Source organism: Pelobates fuscus, chromosome 6 (genome assembly GCF_036172605.1).
Source record: "Pelobates fuscus isolate aPelFus1 chromosome 6, aPelFus1.pri, whole genome shotgun sequence".
Classification (NCBI taxonomy): Eukaryota; Metazoa; Chordata; class Amphibia; order Anura; family Pelobatidae; genus Pelobates; species Pelobates fuscus.
The window spans coordinates 179,007,399-179,026,003 of NC_086322.1; the positions used below are offsets into that span (position 1 = coordinate 179,007,399).

Consider the following 18,605-nt stretch of genomic DNA (forward strand, 5'->3'; position numbering starts at 1 on the left):
GCGAGAGTGTTAATAGTGTGTTGCTGTATTATAGTGCACGGTACCATAACCCTGTATATTTACTGACATTATATAATAAGTACTAATCATTGTCGTCCATTGCATGTTTAACACCATAACCACTAATAATTGTATTGTGACCTTAACTTGTGCTTTGACCTATGCTAACCGTACTGTAACCGCTATTTGTAAAAGACGATGTTACTGGGGTGTGTTATAGACGGGTAATTCGTATATAGAGAATTATAGCGTGGGTGACTGTGTAGTTACGCCAAAGGGCATAATATTGATTATATAGTGACTGGTGTAGCAGCTGTGTGTGTACGGGAATTCCCTGAGTGTTTATTGTTATTGTGTACGTTTCACTTGGTAACCGTACCACGTGGTGCTGTTGCCAGAGGAAACGGGTGTGACTGTTGAATAGTACGCGTGTATAGTAATCGTTGTCGACGACGTTCCACTGTTAAATATGGGTGCGTCGCAGTCAACGATTCCGGATCCCTTAGGATGTATGGTTAAGAATTTTAAAAAGGGATTCAAAGTTTGTGATTTTGGGGTTAAGATGTCCCCTGTACGTTTGGTCACTTTGTGCACTAGGGAGTGGCCTACTTTGGTTGCGGCATGGCCGCCACGTGGCAGTTTGGATCCAACTCTGGTACAGCGCTTACACGTGGCTGTATCAGGTAGGCCTGAACTTTACGGCCAGTTTCCTTATATTGATTGTTGGAGACAGGCCGTAAATGACTCGCCAAAATGGCTCCGGACATGCCACGAGGAACAGTGTCGCCTCATGGTAGCTAGGACTTGTTCGTCCACTAGGGCTGGTGTTAGGCCCATTTTGGACACGCCCCCTGAGTCCGAGATCCCTTTGCCGCCCCCTTACTTTCCGGTAAGAGGAAGTGACGCAAATACAGGAAGTCCTGTAACCCTTCCCTCATTACCCTCATCCACTTCCGCTTCCTCCTCCAGTACAGGATCCACCCCCCCTCGTACTAAATCTCCCCTTCCGGAACCAGAACCCACCCCCATTAGAAACGAATATCCTGATTTGGCGCCACTTCAGACTTCCGGTCAAGCTTCATCTAGCTCGGCCCGAAGTGTTCTATTTACCACCTTTTCCCAAAACCAACCTCCCACATCCCCATACCCTATCTCTCCCCGACCGGAACCCATGACTGACGCTTCCCTACGTAGCCCCATCCAAACCCGACAGTTGACTGGTGCCCAACAATTAAAGCACTATCAGATGCCTCTTCGCCTAAATCCCGGGTCAGCTTATATCGATGCCGCAGGTCAAATGGCACACGCTGACCCTGTCTTCGTATATGTCCCATTTACCACTACCGACCTTTTAAACTGGAAGACCCATAATTCCTCGTATACTGAGAAACCACAAGCCATGACTGATCTGTTCACCTCAATAGTACAGACGCATAATCCGACATGGGCTGATTGCCAGCAGTTACTAATGACTTTATTTAACAATGAGGAAAGGACAAGAATAAATCAAGCCGCCATTAAAGCATTAGAAGATAGAGCCCGTGCTTTGAACCAAGCTAATCCAGCAGCATGGGCCGCAACACACTATCCCAACACTGATCCCGATTGGAACGTAAATGGTGCTGATATGGTTCAACTCAGAGCCTATAGAGACGCTATAATTGCTGGCATGAAAGCCGGAGGAAAGAAAGCCATTAACATGTCGAAGACAGTTGAGGTGATCCAGAAAAGCGATGAAGCGCCCAGTGTCTTTTATGACCGATTATTGGAGGCGTACCGCTTGTACACCCCCTTTAATCCGGAAGACGCAGACAATTCCCGAATGGTTAACTCCGCCTTTGTCAGCCAAGCTTACGGAGATATTAAGCGCAAGCTACAAAAGTTAGAAGGGTTTGCAGGTATGTCAATCTCCCAACTAATGGAGGTAGCTAATAAGGTCTATATGAATAGGGAAACAGAAAGCAAGAAAGAGGAGGAGCGCAAGATGCGTAAAAAGGCTGATATGCTAGCGGTAGCGATCGCAGGCGTAGATAAACGGGGCCCAGATAGAGGCAATAATAGATGGAGTAGGGAGCCTTTGAGTAGGGATCAGTGTGCGTATTGCAAGGAAGAAGGGCATTGGAGGAACGAATGTCCGCAAAGAGAGCAGTACGAGAGAGACCAACCCAGGGCAGGCTACGGAAACTTTAGAGGCAGAGCGAGAGGTAGAGGAGGTCCCGGAGGGAGTAATGGTTATAGAGGGAGTAATGGGAACAGAGGAAGTGTTAGGGAAGACAGGTATATTCCAGCAGCGCAAAGGTCTCGCGATAGAGAAGGTAGGGACTTTGTAGGATTGGCTGACACGGTCATGGAGGACTATTGATACCGACCGGGCTCCATCCCCCTTGGTCGAGCGGAGCCTATGGTCGATGTATCAATAGGGGGGAAAAGGAGTGCGTTCATGATCGACACTGGTGCTGAACATTCAGTGGTGACTAATCTAGTTGCTCCTCCATCTGGAAGGACTATTACTGTGATAGGAGCAACTGGAAGAAGTGCTGAAAGACCGGTTCTTAAAAGTCGACTCTGTACATTGGGAGGCCACGTAGTAAAACACCAATTCCTTTATATGCCTGAATGTCCAGTCCAATTGCTGGGACGTGATATGCTATCCAAATTACAAGCGCAGATTACGTTCCTACCAGATGGAACAACATCTTTAAAGTTTAATGGACCTTCAGGTATTATGACTTTATCCATACCAAAGGAAGAAGAGTGGCGACTTTATACAGTGTTGACTAGCCAAAACCCTAGGAGTGATGAGACATTATTTAACATACCAGGAGTTTGGGCAGAGAACAACCCACCAGGACTGGCCCGCAATATTCCACCTATAAAAATTGAACTTAAACATGGGGTTTATCCAGTGAGCCTGAGACAATACCACATCCCGCAGAAGGCTAAGAAGAACATCCAATCCTATCTGGATAAGTTCATACGGTATGGTATCCTAAAATTCTGTACTTCCCCCTGGAACACCCCATTGCTGCCTGTTCAAAAGCCCGGTACAGATGAGTATCGACCTGTGCAGGACTTAAGAGCAGTCAATGATGCGGTTGTTAGCATACATCCAGTTGTACCCAATCCATATAACCTGCTTGCTTTAATTCCGGGCGGGGCTACTTACTTCACAGTCTTAGATCTCAAAGATGCCTTCTTTTGCCTCCGAATTGCCGCAGAAAGTCAATGTATTTTCGCTTTCCAATGGGAGAACGCTGTAACGGGCTCAAAACGCCAAATGACTTGGACAAGACTGCCCCAAGGGTTTAAAAATTCACCTACCCTATTTGGTTCAGCCCTAAGTCAAGATCTATTGGATTTCGAGTCCATCCCAGGAGAGTGTGTATTGTTACAGTATGTAGATGACTTGTTGATAGCAGCAGTTACAAAAGAAATCTGTCAGCAAGCAACGCACGATCTACTACACATTCTCTGGAAGGCAGGATACAAGGTGTCTAGAAAGAAGGCTCAGTTGTGTTTGCCAACTGTCAAGTATCTAGGATTCCATATCTCTGAAGGTCAAAGAATTATGGGGCCAGAGAGAAAAGAAGCTGTCTGCCAAATACCAATACCCAAGAATAGAAGACAAGTGCGAGAATTCTTGGGGGCAGCAGGCTTCTGTAGGATATGGATTCCCAGTTATGCGATACTAGCAAAACCTCTGTACGCAGCTATCAAAGGTACAGAGCACGACCCCTTCTTATGGACCCAAGAACAGCAAACGGCATTTGAAGATGTGAAGAAGGCTTTGATGAGTGCCCCAGCATTAGGTCTACCTGATCACACACGACCATTCTACCTGTATGTACACGAGCAAAGAAGAATGGCTGTGGGAGTATTGACACAGTACTTGGGATCATGGCAAAGACCTGTTGCCTACATGTCTAAGCAACTGGATGCAGTGGCCAGCGGACTTCCACCTTGTCTAAGAGCCGTAGCTGCAGCCGCCCTGCTAGTAGCTGAAGCCGATAAACTCACTCTGGGTCAAGAACTTTATGTACGAGTCCCACATGCAGTACAGACGTTGTTGGATTACAAAGGAAATCATTGGTTTAGTAATAGCCGTATGACCAAGTATCAAGCAATGTTGTGTGAAAACCCAAGAGTGCATTTAGAGACTGTAAACACCTTAAATCCAGCTACCCTTTTGCCACAACCTACTGAAAGTCAACATGATTGTTTGGAAGTAATGGATGAAGTATTCTCAAGTAGACCAGATCTTCGTGATTTTCCCATCCAGAACCCCGATGTTCAATATTACACCGACGGCAGTAGTTATGTGAAAGAAGGGATCCGCTATGCAGGATATGCAGTGACAACAATAGACAAGGTGATAGAAGCTCGGCCACTGGCGAAAGGAACATCAGCACAAAAGGCAGAATTAATAGCACTAACACGAGCGTTACAATTGGCTGAAGGTTTAAGAGTAAATATCTATACGGACTCTAAGTATGCGTTTTTAACCACTCATGCCCACGGAGCTTTGTATAAAGAAAGAGGACTACTGAATTCAGAAGGCAAAGAAATCAAGTACGCAGCTGAAATCCTACAACTATTGGAAGCAGTGTGGGAGCCGAAAGAAGTCGGTATCATACATTGTCGAGCACATCTGAGAGGTGATGGTGATGTAACCAAGGGAAATCGGATGGCAGATAGTGCAGCTAAGCGTGCTGCTGAATCAGGAAGACAGGAGTATGTAGGGCATATAGCTGCTCTTATACCAACTCCACTGTCCCAATGGACTCCAGTTTATACAGCTCAAGAAGAGGAGTGGTTAAAGACTGAACCGGGAAAGTATCTGGAGAACAAGTGGTATCAGCTAGAAGATGGAAGAATAGTTATACCAGCATCGCTAGCGGTAGAAATTGTCCAAAATTATCACAACGGGACACATTCTGGGAGAGACAGTACTGAAGAATCTCTTAGAAAACATTTCTACATACCAAGATTGTCCAACTTGACTCAGGCCATTGTACGCAGATGTGTAACGTGTGCTAAGAATAATGCAAGACAAGGACCAGTAAAGCCACCAGGAGTTCAGTTTATGGGGGGACTCCCCATGTCCGATCTACAAATAGACTTTACAGTGATGCCTAAATCGGGTGGACATCGTTACCTGCTGGTAATTGTGTGCACCTATTCAGGCTGGGTAGAAGCATGTCCTACTCGTACAGAGAAAGCAGGAGAAGTTGTGAGATTCCTGCTACGAGAAATAATACCCCGATATGGACTACCCTGTTCTATAGGATCGGACAATGGTCCAGCTTTTGTTCACCAGTGCCTACAACAACTGACTCATATGCTTGGTATAAAGTGGAGGCTTCATACTGCATATAGACCCCAGAGTTCTGGTAAGGTAGAGAGAATGAATAGAACTATAAAGAACCAGTTGGCTAAAATGTGTCAGGAAACCCAACTTAAGTGGAACGTTCTCTTACCCATAGCTTTATTGCGAATCCGCAGTACCCCTACCAGAAGGATGGGCCTCTCTCCTTTTGAAATCATGTATGGGCGACCACCTCCCGTACTTGGTAACTTAAGGGGGGACTTGAGTCAGTTGGGAGAAGGAATTACCCGGCAGCAGGTTGTAGAGTTGGGTAAGACTATGGAGGAGGTACAGAAATGGGTACAAGATAGATTACCTGTGAATATTTATCCCCCTGTTCATAGTTATCATCCAGGAGATCAAGTGTGGATTAAAGAGTGGAATAATGTACCGTTAGGGCCCAAGTGGAGAGGTCCTTATGTTGTTCTTTTGTCTACCCCTACAGCAATAAAAGTAGCAGAAGTGACTCCGTGGATACATCACTCCAGGGTTAAACCAGCAGCAGTCGATTCTTGGCAAGTTACAGCAGATCCAGAGAATCCCTGCAAGATCCGGTTAAAACGCACTACTCAGTCGGAGTAACGAGGAATTATTGTGGATTACAAATTTTATTGTTACAGGTGTGAGTGAGAAGGCCATAATAAAGCCTGTCCGCTTACCATCACATAGTGTATAAGCCAGGAAAGTCTCGAAGGGACACCTGTGAAGATGAGCAGAACTCCATTCCCTGCAGCCCCTCACATCCTGGAAGCTGAGGCGCCATCGCACGGACGAAGACTGAGGATGACGGCGAAAGATGTGCTTTTGATAGTGTTTATTTATATGTGTTTTTATATTCAGGAAGGTAGAGGTACCGACACTCCTAGCTGTGAGGTATGCATTAAGACTACGAGAACAGGTAACCATATTTCCCAAACCCTAATTTGGCATTCACAATACGAATGTAAAGGAGATGTATCGAGATGTAGATACTTAAATATAGATTATAGTGTGTGCCATTTAGGAGTAGGAGAACCTAAGTGCTTCAGTCCGGAGTATCAGCCTCGTACAATTTGGTTGACTCTCAGGAATGGAGATCCTCAGGGGACCCTAATTAATAAAACGGTGTTAGAATCCGTACATTCTTCGGGTGTTCTGCTATTTGATGCGTGTAAAGCGATATCGAGTGGTAGAAAGCCGTGGAATGTATGTGGGGATCTTAGATGGGAGAGGACGTATGGGTCTAACGATAAATATATTTGTCCCAGTAGCAAAAATAAATATGTAAGTCCTAGATGCCCAAATAGAGATTATAACTTTTGCCCATATTGGTCTTGTGTGGGGTGGGCAACTTGGGGACAGACAGTAGACAAAGACATGATAGTGACTAAGTTGCCGACTAGCCCTTATTGTAAGTCTATGGAATGCAACCCAGTCCATATACTCATTAATAACCCCGACAAGTTCTTAGATAAGTATGGAAATTTATTTGGGTTTCAAATATACGGGACGGGTTTAGATCCTGGGACATTATTGTTTATAGGAATAGAGACTGATACGGTATCCTCCCAGACTCATCAAGTATACCATTCCTTTTACGAAGAGATGAGTATAGATAATAAGATCCCCCATAATGCTAAAAACCTGTTCATCGATTTAGCTGAAAGTATTGCCGGTAGTCTTAATGTTACCAACTGCTATGTGTGTGGAGGTACTAACATGGGAGACCAATGGCCTTGGGAAGCAAAGGAGGTAATGTCCGGTTCTGAGGCAGTTGACCAATTAATATCTACACAAGCCGATTATCATATGAGTGTTAGAGGTAAATCTGAGTGGAGATTAAAGACCTCCATCATAGGTTATGTTTGCATAGCAAGGAAAGGAATAATGTATAATACTTCTGTAGGAGAATTAACTTGTCTAGGGCAAAAAGCTTATGATGATGATACAAAGAATACAACTTGGTGGTCGGCTTCAAATGTCTCAGAACCATCTAACCCGTTTGCTAGATATGCCAATTTAAAGGATGTGTGGTTTGATCTATCCATCACATCTACTTGGAGAGCCCCAGCAAATTTGTACTGGATCTGTGGTAAGAAAGCCTATTCGGAGCTGCCACAGGACTGGGAAGGGGCATGTGTGTTGGGTATGCTCAAACCATCCTTCTTCTTGTTACCGATTGAAACAGGTGAGACTTTAGGTGTTAAAGTGTATGATGTGAATCATAGGAAGAAAAGGGGACCCATAGAGATAGGCGCCTGGGAAGATGATGAATGGCCTCCCCAGCGTATTATAGATTACTATGGGCCAGCCACGTGGGCTGAGGATGGTACCTTTGGTTATAGAACCCCTATTTATATGCTCAACCGTATTATAAGATTACAGGCGGTGGTTGAGATTATCACAAATGAGACATCACAAGCGCTCAATCTTCTAGCGAAGCATAACACCAGGATGAGGACAGCAGTCTACCAAAATAGATTAGCCTTGGATTACCTTTTGGCAGTAGAGGGAGGTGTATGTGGGAAGTTTAACCTAAGTAATTGCTGTCTTCAAATAGATGACGAAGGGCAAGCAATAGCTGAGCTTACTAGCCATATGGTTAAACTAGCGCATGTGCCTACTCAGGTATGGAAAGGGTACAATCCAAGTAGTTGGTTTGGTAGCTGGTATGAGTGGTTTGGAGGGCTTAAGGCAGTGGTAGGTGGAGTCCTACTGATTTTACTGTTGTGTCTACTCCTACCGTGTCTTATACCCTTAGTAGTTAGGTCTGTGCAAAGCCTGATAGGAAGTATAGCAGAGAGGAAGGCTGCTGCACAGATAATGGCGATATATAAGTATAAGGCTCTAGATCAGGGAGAACCAATGCAAGAAGATGAATGTTGAAGATTCACATCATAAGATAAGTCTGGTCTGGTTCATGGTAACCTGAGGTATATGCAAACCAAGGTTAAGTGATGCCTCAAGTAATTGTGAAATATCAGAGGCATCAAAGGGGGGAATGTGATGTAATTCCAGTAAAATACAAGTTTAGCAGGCTAAGATACTGTCATCACTGTACTGACCAGGTGCAGGAATGTAAGAACTGGAATTACGCGTCCCTCTCCTTTGTATCAGATGAGCCACGTGGTTAGACCGGATGGATGAGTTTAGACTCTATTCATTAAATAGGTTAAGGGTATGTGTGGGTGTAGTTAATTGTGGGAGGAGCTACAGTGCTATATAAGGAATGTACTCTATGTATTCAGGACTCAGACTTTGCTGTATTTTGGTGACGCTAGTCCCTCTGAGTCCCGATCGGTGATCCAATAAAGAATCTCTTCCTTCCTGAAGAAACCTGTGTCCATCTCTCTGTGCTTGGCTTCCGTCAGTTTCTCCGGTATCAATTTGAGAGTCTGTTGGATGTGGAAGATAACAATATATATTTAACTTTTGTGTATTTATCATGACAGATATCTTCTGCACCAAGCATATTTACCTTTTTCCCCACGTATGGAAAGTGTATTTGTCATGCCTGTAATAAAATCATTGTCCATCAACTTGTGTCATGCCTCCCTGGCCTTGGGGGATAGAATTAAAACAATGTAACTAGCATGAAATAGTAGTGAAGCCTTATTTACTAAAAATAAAATAAAAAAAATAAAAAATCACATAGATATATTTATTTTCATTTCATATTTGGATAATTCACTAAATTGGGATCTGTAGAGAAAAAGACAAATAAAAATCTATTTTTGGGCAAAATAACCACAATTTAAAACAAAATATTTCTTTTTGGTTTGTTTGTTTTTTCGAATTTGGCAAAAACCGTAGTTTTGCAATTTTGACAAAATCTTTCACACTGAACAAAAAAAGAAGGAAATGCATTCATTGCTTTATCTTCTTGATATTGTCCCAGTAGGTAGCGTCTTCCAGCTTAGTGATCTCTGCGCAGTTCCACCTCCATCCAGGAGAGGGCGATCCCATCTATTAGCGACAATGGCGTCCCTCCATTATACTGGGGGCACAGAGCAATGCTGTGTCGGCTTCACTCCCTATGCATGCTATGGAGCCAACCATAGAGTTGGGTGTGCTTTGCCAGAACTACCTACTCTGGGCTGATTTACTCCGCTTCCGGGTGCTGAAGCTGTCTGAGCTGGAGGAGGAGGAGGATTGAATCCTGTTCGTTCAGATCCAGGGCCGGGGAGATCATTTTATTCAGCCCAAACTTCAGGTGGAGAGAAGCAGAAACAGCAATAGGTGAGCAGAGCAGTGTGTGTGTGCGCGCAGGTCAGTGTGCCTCTCACTGTGTGTGTATAATATCATAATATCCTGGGGAGCAACAGGTGAGGCACATACAGTCACACACCTTGGCTGCAGGGACAGGCTAGTCTGTGTCATCAATACACGGGGACAAACCCTGCTGGCTAAGGACTCAGGATTATTCACTAAAAGTGTGAATTGTTGGGAATTCTAAGTGAATGGCATCTTTTTGGTAAAAATAGCAGACTTAGAACAATTCTCCTAAGTCAGATAAGTTCCCAGTTTGGGTATTTGTGGCCTAAAATTTGAAGTTCTCTATAAATTCCCAACCATTGACACGTTAGTAAATAAGCCTGGCTGTATTTTTTTTGTACTTTAACCCAGTTTAGAAAATGGGAGGATGTACATGTGTCCAAGTATTTTTTTAAGGGGACAGCAGCAGGTGACATAGCATCATGTAGTTGTTGTAACAATCATTTTCCTTCTGTTTGTCCTTTTAAGGTATTTATTAATTTACCCCAAACCCTTTAAAACTAAACTGGTATGGCAGATTTTATATTTTGGTAGACTAAAGTATTTATTTATTTTTTTGGTGTTAGTTGACTATTTGTTAATGCAAGACAAATGCAGAACATACAGATTTACAGACTAAATACTTTCTTAAATATTACACAGGCATTCAAATACCAGATAATGTTATCTCGTGTTAATAAACTTATAATATCCTATATCCTGTTGTAAGTACAGAACAACTTCTTTTATTAAGCATTTTCCTACATACCTAACGTACGTTCTGTCAAGATAATGGGATCTGCTTAATGGAAATATTCCCTCTCAACTTAGAATTTGTATTTGCACACTTGAGACGTACTTGCTAAAACAGTGACTTCAAAACGGTATTGCAAAATCGAGGCTGAAAAAGTCCAGCTCGAACTATAGCAGAGTTTGGTAATTTTTCCAGCTCTGTTGTTTTTGCCTACGTTTTTCAATTTCTGATCATCATTTTTGTAACACTTTGATCCATCATGTATGTGAATCACAAGCAAATCGATCTGTAACTTTTTTTTTCCTAATTCAACATTTTTGTTTTAACATTTATGTGATGACATGACAAACATGTCTTGTATACATTTTTTTGGATATCTTTTTTTAAAAGTCAAGAGTTTGCTTTGTAAAAAAAAATGGCACCTGTTGTGAAGAATATATTAAATATCATACATAATTAATTTCTGCAAACATGGCAATTATTTTTGACCCTATTGAAAATGGCATTGATATGGTTAAAATGTAGAATGGTACAGTAGGCTGAGAGAGTGTGCTATTAAAACATTCACTTCTAATAACTTCTATACAAGAAATTCATATTTTATTCTGACTTTTCCCTTTGTTATTCTGTGACTATGCCTTTTTTTCCCACTGTCTTAAACATGGATCAACAAATATATCGTTGCCTGGTCATTAAATAATACGCTATGTAAATATATTGACAGTGAATGGGGTTAATCAGTAGATTTTAGAGTATTGTATGCCCTTGTACTACAAAGTAGAGGTAATTCAATTTTTTGTTATCTCGGAAATTAGTTTAATTTGTGTGGGAAAGGACCATACTAATATAGGCTAATTTATGATGTTTATAAATAATAGCAAACACGATTAGGAAATGAAATATGAAAGAAATATGATAATAACATTTGCATAGCTTTACCACTCTCCCCAAATGTACCAGATCTGCATTCCCACTCCTGAGAGATTTTGTTTGTAGATCTGGGTAGCTGTTGGTGTGGGCCCAGATTTGTATTAGTGAGATGGACAAAATTTGTGTTGGGATAAAAGGCATGCCCCAGACACCTTAACCCTACACCGACCCTCCCAAATGTAAGTAGTGACATTTTTTTGACGGTTTCAATTTTTACCTGGGGTCTATGTCGCTTCTCACCTTCATTACCATTACCATTCCCTGTGATCAGGATGTTCCTTAGCTGTTGGCTCTCTTGAGCTAAACCCTGCAATGCAAGGCAGCTGAGATTGTCAGCTGATTGCAATTTACAGCTGTTGTGGTTATGGTACTTTGAGTGTTCCTTTAAGACTTTAGGACTGTAATGCATCTGTGCGAACCGTCACGGAATGTATATGTACCTGTCTGTTCCTATCATAGTATTTGCATCCACTCGTCAATGGTTTGAAATGGATCACTAGAAAACCCTTCTAACTCTTATGAACTGTATTCTAAGGTTCTAAAAACCCATCCAGAATATATTATGCTATCATGTAATCCTTTACTTTTTTCCCAGGTTTTAAAGGGTTACTACAACCTTTTTGGGGGTGAGGGACCTTTTCTGTGTAAAATGCCACATTGGGCACTATGGTGAAGGTCTATCTCCCCCCATCCTCCCCCCCCCCCCCCCCCGTGTGCATTTTAACCTGCAAAATAACTCAGCTGGAATCAATCACCATACAAAGCTCCTGGCGCTGACTTCTCCTCCCACTCCAATGTCCGTAAAGCTTTGCACAGTACCTTTCGTATGCTCACAGCGGATGCACATGCTCTCAGCCAGTGAGGAGATGGAGTAGGCTGGGTTTAAAAAAAATGAATACTGAGAGCAATGGAGGGAGGCTGGAAGGAGAGTAAGCAAGCTTCGCCTTGCAGGCCTTCTAACTGCAAAGGAGAAGATTTTTAAGTCTGTTGTCAGGACGCTGTGTGCACTGACGAGAGATATTTTTCTGCACAGAATTGACATTGGTAGCCAGGAACAGTTCTGGGCTGCCAGTGTAACGTGTAACAGGGGTGAAAGTAGCTCTCAGCACACATCCAAAAATATCTCGGTATGTGCAGTGTTTCAAGCAGAAACACTGCATACAGACTGCTACCACCATTACCACTTTACATCACTGATGTGGTCATGGTGGTTGGAGTAACGCTTTAAGTGTAAGTATTGCCATCATTTTGCAGTTTGTGAAGTTCAGTATTCACAACTTGAGCGATCGTTAACCAGATAAAGGATTGTGGATTTTAAGTGCCATGCCTCCTGACCCCCGATCAACTGTTCATTTAAAGTAAGGGTCTTTCTGTGTACTTTGTAGTGGCACAGATTGTTTTAGTGTCCTCTTTATTTCTTATTTCTAACAGTATTTTGTTTGTAAATATCTTGCTAGTACACATATCCACTGAAATAATGCAAATCTCTGGGAAATATATTGGTGTTCTAAAAAATGATAATCAATATGTTTTACTGTATTGGTCTCTGTATCAGCGACTGTGGAGAAGGTTTTACTTTTGTGCACTTTGCACTTATTTCAGAGTTTTAGATAAGAAGAGGGAAGTACAAAAGCAGGATATCAAGTGAACAGTTGGCAATAGGTTGTATGAGGACATTTGGTGTCTAAAAATTCCTTGTAGGCAAGCATTGATTCAGTGCTTTCCTATGAGGAAGGCCTAATGCATGCGTGGAACTTGCCGCGCATGCGAATTAGATTCCCCCTTTGGCACTGACGTTGCAGGAGAAATGATCTTGGTGGCGGTGGAATAAGGCTATTGTTTAATGGGTTATTTAACCCTTTAACTGCCACAGTGGGTTAATATAGTGAGGGGAATACAGCTTTTCATTCCCAATACTATACTGTTTCTTTAATGAAATGTGTTTATCCTAAGCATGTTTAAGTAAATGTACTGATCTACTAGATCGCTGTTTACTAAGCCAAGCTTTTAATTACTAGTGAGAGGGAGATGGTATCTAAGCTAAGGCAGATTATTTAAGAGATTCCTTTTTTTTAATCTCTTCCCACTATACCTTTTTATATTACATATGTGTATGTAGGATTTCCACTGAAATAATGATGCAGCACCTAACAACATGACAACCCACAACATACACCTATAATGTCGAACTGTAAGCTTTACCCAAGTGTTCAGCATTTAGGCAGGGTGAGCCTCATGGGATATACAACCCACACTTTCAATGCCCAGCGTAGGTAGGGGTGTGTGTGTGTGTGTGTGTGTGTGTGTACAGTCACCATTGAGAAGGTTTAATTCACAGAACACCCCCAAATTAATCTCTCCGGTATAGGATTGTGTAGTAAATAACGCTTTTGCTGCAATAAAAAGACACTCCAGGATTTGTTTATAATTCCGTTTTTATGCAGTAAAAGCTAAACAAGCAATGCTTACCTCTGGCAAATCCCCGGGCTTTGTTCCAGGTATAGTTATGTCCTGTGAAACCAGTCATTGACACTGTTTACTGATCCATGTGTGTGAATGACTCTGTATGTGTATTTGCAATGCAACCATGAGTGACATCGCATTCACTTGGAAAAAATAATGGACTACAGAGGTCAATAGATGCATTCATTCACTGACTGAGATGCCTTAATTTGTGATGAGGACAGTGGTAAGGCTATATGTCTTACTATATTGTGCTAGGTCCTTGACACATTATTTTGGAGAGAGCATTATGCTTGTGATGTTTTCGGTTTGTGGTTTTTGTTTTTCTTCCAAAAAAATCTGCTGCTAGTGTAGACATTATTTTTTTAAATGGAATTTTTCTGTTTCTTTATTAAATGTCTGTGTTGTTTGACTTACTTTATTAGTTTGTGCAAGTGAATTCAGTTTTCAGTGTGTCCATTTCCTGCATCATAAACCAGGAATTGTTGGTTGTTTTGTGTTTCCAACACACAGAGAGAGAGAGACACACACACACACCACATAAAGATTTACTCTGCCTCAATATTGCATCATTTAACTCAGGGATACCACACTGTAATGTTTAAGCAGTAAAATAAATTCCAGCAACTCCTGTTCTTCTGTGGAGGTTATCTATTGAAAGCTTCCACAAAGTGCACCTGGCATTGTTTTGCATTGCATAGGGTCTTTGTCAAGCCTCATATAGTGCTTTATGGCAACAGTACCAGGTACCCTAATAAGCTAAAGGTGCACTCTAAGTACTACAACTGCCAGCAGCTTAAAGGGGCAGTCTATGCACCGTAACTACTACTGTCTTCTGTTGTAGTTATGGTGCAATGTATCACCTGGTGCTGCTTTACACTGAGTAGTCAATGGTCAAATGGTTTGACCTCTATCTTAGTTTGTCTATGTTAGTTAGTTTGTCTATGTTAGTTTTTGTCCCTACTAGGACTGGATTCATTGTTTGAGAGTGTCCTTTTATGTTTTAACTATTTACCATGCAATGTTTGCTAATGGACTCCTGATACCATAGCCAGTACAAGGGACTGAAGTAGTTATAGTGATTGGACTGTCCCTTTAATGTCGAGAGCAAAGAGTCTTTAGCTAACTGTTGTTGGAAGACTTAAGGTGAATAATGCAGTAATGAAAACTGCATATGATTTGAGAGGTATGCTGGGATTTAAATGCCAGTAGAGCCTCAGTTTTTGTCATGATATTTTACTAGTTATGGTGCTTGATTGCCCTTATAAATTTATCAAGGCCTACTGAATTTCTATCTCAGTGCCAGTATATTCTATAGTGCTGCATATTGGGTAGAGCAAAACATTTTTTCTATATTTGAAGCAATTCAATTAAAAGAATGTTCTTATATCGTGGAATCTATTGCCAGTAAAAAAAAAAAAAAGCACTAAATAATTTTTATATAGTAAATTAGATCAGGAATAGATTTTGCATATTATGCATGTAAAATGTGGCTTACTCTTAAAAGCAAACCACAATGTTGAATATACCGTTACCAAGTAGTTTTTTTATGAATGTGTTAATTTGGTACTTAGACTTCGTCCCCATAATGTTTATAATCTTGATGTCTTCAGTTGTAAAAGTAAGAAATACATAAATAGTCATAGCTGTGCTTTCAAGCTGATATTCTTTTGAAGAATAAAGAAATAGTTAGGTACTATAACAACTACATATCTATGTATTGTCCTTGTTTTTTTGACACCAGTTACTCGGGCACCTGCTTGCTTCTCGCTAATGCAGACGTTCCTCTTCTGCTTTATCAATATCAATTGCATTCATATTTGGATGGCATTGATTAGCTGAGCATGTCGGTTGAAGCACTTAACCTTCTAATGGATTTAAAATATGGACGAAATGGATATTGCTAGTGTGTAAGAGGAACTTCTGTTTTAGCCTTTTCATAGAAAAGGCAGTGTTTACATTGCTGCCTTGTAACCACTCTAGTGGCAGTCACTCAGGTGGCCACTAGAGGTGCTTCTTAGTGTCTTCACACTCTGCAAGGAGGCACTGAACATTCCCCATAGAGATGCATTTACTCAGTGCATCTCTATGAGGCGATACTGATTGGTGCTGTGTTTTGCTGCTCATGTGCAACAGCCTCCCAGTGATTTCCTGTGCAAAAGTATTGGATTGGCTGAGTTAAGTTGATCGGTTCCACGTGAATGAAAAGGTGAGTAAAATCACTTTTTTACTGAAATTGGAGGGTGAGCCAGGAACCTAAACAGACACTTCTATAATTGTATTACTGACACTATAGCGTTACTTTAAGAGCTGTTGAACTGGATAAATTGTTCAAGTCATTTATACTTCCATTATGGCTTTTTTGGCCTTAAATGTGAAATTTACCTCGAATTCCTGGCAATTTTCCCTTTAGTGAATAACCCTGACAAGGACAGAATTACTCAGAATCACACTCTTCAAAAAAAATGCTTTAACAAATAATGCCGGTCTCTGATTTAAGGCGTACACATCTTTGAGCTGTGAAAGTAAAATAGAAAAAAATAAGTGTTTCGTGTGTGATATATTTAAACGTCTTCAAATCAATGTTTTTTTTTTTTTATCTGTAGTGATCTAGTTTTAACCTTTACTTTTCCTATGTAACAATCCTCAATGATTGTATGTAAAAATTGTGCTTTAAAAAAACAACAATCCATCTAGTACCACATTAAAGCAGCGCTGTTGCTTGTTTAATTTCCTTTTTTTTCCCCTAAAAGAGATGCATTGCATCTTTATAGGAAATCTTGAGCATCTCCATGCAGAGCGTAGAAGCATTGACGTAGTAAGCACCTCCGAGTGGCTGCCACTAGAGGTGTAACTAGCCTACAATATAACGTTGTTGTTTTTTTGAAATGGCAGTGTTTACAGGCTACAGGCACCAGAACCCACTACATTAAGCTGTAGTAGCTTTGGTGACTATAGTGTCCCTTTAATTTCTCCCGGCATGACATTGTCATGCTTCTTCTTCTCTTGCCAACCTCGCCTTCCAGGAGCTGTTGTCACTATTGTACCCTTGAACATGTACGAGAGTACAAACTGAGGTCTTGTAATTGTGCAATATGGTGCATCTTGCAGTTCTCATGAACCTTTATGACTGCCAGCTGAAATCATAGCAGAAACTCATCTATTTGCTGAAGACTTCCATATACAAAAGTAGTCTTTACTTGTATGTCCATGTAGTATCCCTTTGTATGCCCTACATATCTACTGTAACAGCAACATAGTACTGTTGTCACTAAAAAGAAATTCCTGTTAATATTCTTGTTTTGTCTGTGGTTCCTGAAACAAATTTCTCACTTTGTTGTTGCAGTGTTTTGCTTATTATTGTCTCTCTGGTGTATGTATTAGTACATGCAAACAGTTGCTGCTGCAGTGCTAGACAGTGGAAGTCAGGCTGCCTGCTGGCATCTGTGGGAGGGGGTGTGGAGTACATCCAAGTGCTATTCTGTGACACATCTGCAGCCTCATCACCACTGCCGTGTACGTGTCCGGCACTCCCATTCAAAAAATAGGAGGGACTGTGGGAGGGACAGAGAAACCCAGAAGGGAGGGGGGTCAGGGACAATGCAAAAGAGGAAGAAAAGTGACATCGCTGAAGGAAGCAGGAAATTTGAAGTCAGTCAAAGCAATGCTCAAGCAAACTATTCTACATTCTAGATTAATTGGATGTCTTGTTCAACCAATGTCATTTTTCACTTGCTATTTAAAAGGAATGTTTATACATTCAGTTACTAGAAAGCTGCATTTCACTACTTCATAAAGGGTAATTGTAGTTGCATAGTCAGAGCGTGGTTGGGAAATACACAGTGCCCGATTTCACTTTCAGTAACTGACTTGTACACATTATTCAGCAGTTTATTTGTGTGCACTGAGAGTAAAAGCGCCTGCAGAATGTGTGCAGTCTTTTCACAGTATAGATGTATAAATCACAGTGATGCCATTTGTGATTATCATTTGACTTGGCCTTATGCTGTTTGCTGTGCCTAATGTTTGCTCTTGAAAAGTGTCCGTGAGTGAGAGGAACTCATTAAAAAGAAAAATGGAAGTTCTACTTGGTGTTTCAGTGTGAATCTGAGCTCCTCCTATTTGCCCCTAAAATAATCCATTAACATCTATCTCCTTGCACATCTATTAGTCTATTAGGCCAGGGCTTGACACATTTGCTTGGTTTTGAAAAAAATAAATAAAGCTTAATTTTTAGCAACAAAAATATAATTCTTAAAGTTACCAGAACCACTACAGCTTATTGTAGTGGTTTTGGTGTCTATAGTCTGTCCCTTCAGGCTTTTCAATGTAAACATTGCATTTTCAAAAAAAGGCATTGTTTACATTGCCGCCTAGTAACACCTCTAGGGGCATTCATTCAGAAGGCCACTAGAGGTGCGTCCTGGTGCACCTCTCGTTCAGCGTCTCCACTCTGCATAGAGGCGCTGAATGTTCCCCGTAGAGATGCATTGATTCAATGCATCTCTATGAAGAAATGCTGATTAGTGCATACACAATAGGCATTGATTGATTATCTCTGCCATGGAGGCGGGGCCAGCCACGGAGAGACTGGCACGGCGTTGGAAAAAAGGTAAGTAAAATTACTTTTCCCATGCAGTCAAATGGGGTATTTGTCCTACTTGAGGGAGCTATGTAACATCTGCATGATACAGTGCCACACTACTGGATCAATGTCGTGGCGTTATGGGGTGGTAAAATCACTTTGAATGTAGGGTGTAGTGGAGCAAAGTGTTTTTTGGGGGGCGGGGGGAGGGTAAAGGGGTTTCCTTTTACTTATCTTTGTTGCATTTTTCACTCCTGTAATGCTTTGATAGTATT

General features: G+C 41.4%; 1 protein-coding gene across 5 annotated transcripts in view; it reads left to right on the forward strand.

Moving 5' to 3' along the window:
* The first annotated feature begins 9,410 nt into the window (after positions 1 to 9,410).
* ARFIP1 (ADP ribosylation factor interacting protein 1) overlaps positions 9,411 to 18,605 on the forward strand; it is a 105,688-nt gene continuing 96,493 nt past the window's right edge. For 3 of the 5 annotated variants that reach the window (XM_063458527.1, XM_063458528.1, XM_063458529.1), the window contains exon 1: positions 9,411 to 9,583. The gene's annotated coding sequence lies outside the window, so the exon portion shown is untranslated. The remainder of the gene's footprint in view (positions 9,584 to 18,605) is intronic. The other 2 variants (XM_063458530.1, XM_063458532.1) reach the window with 1 other exon arrangement.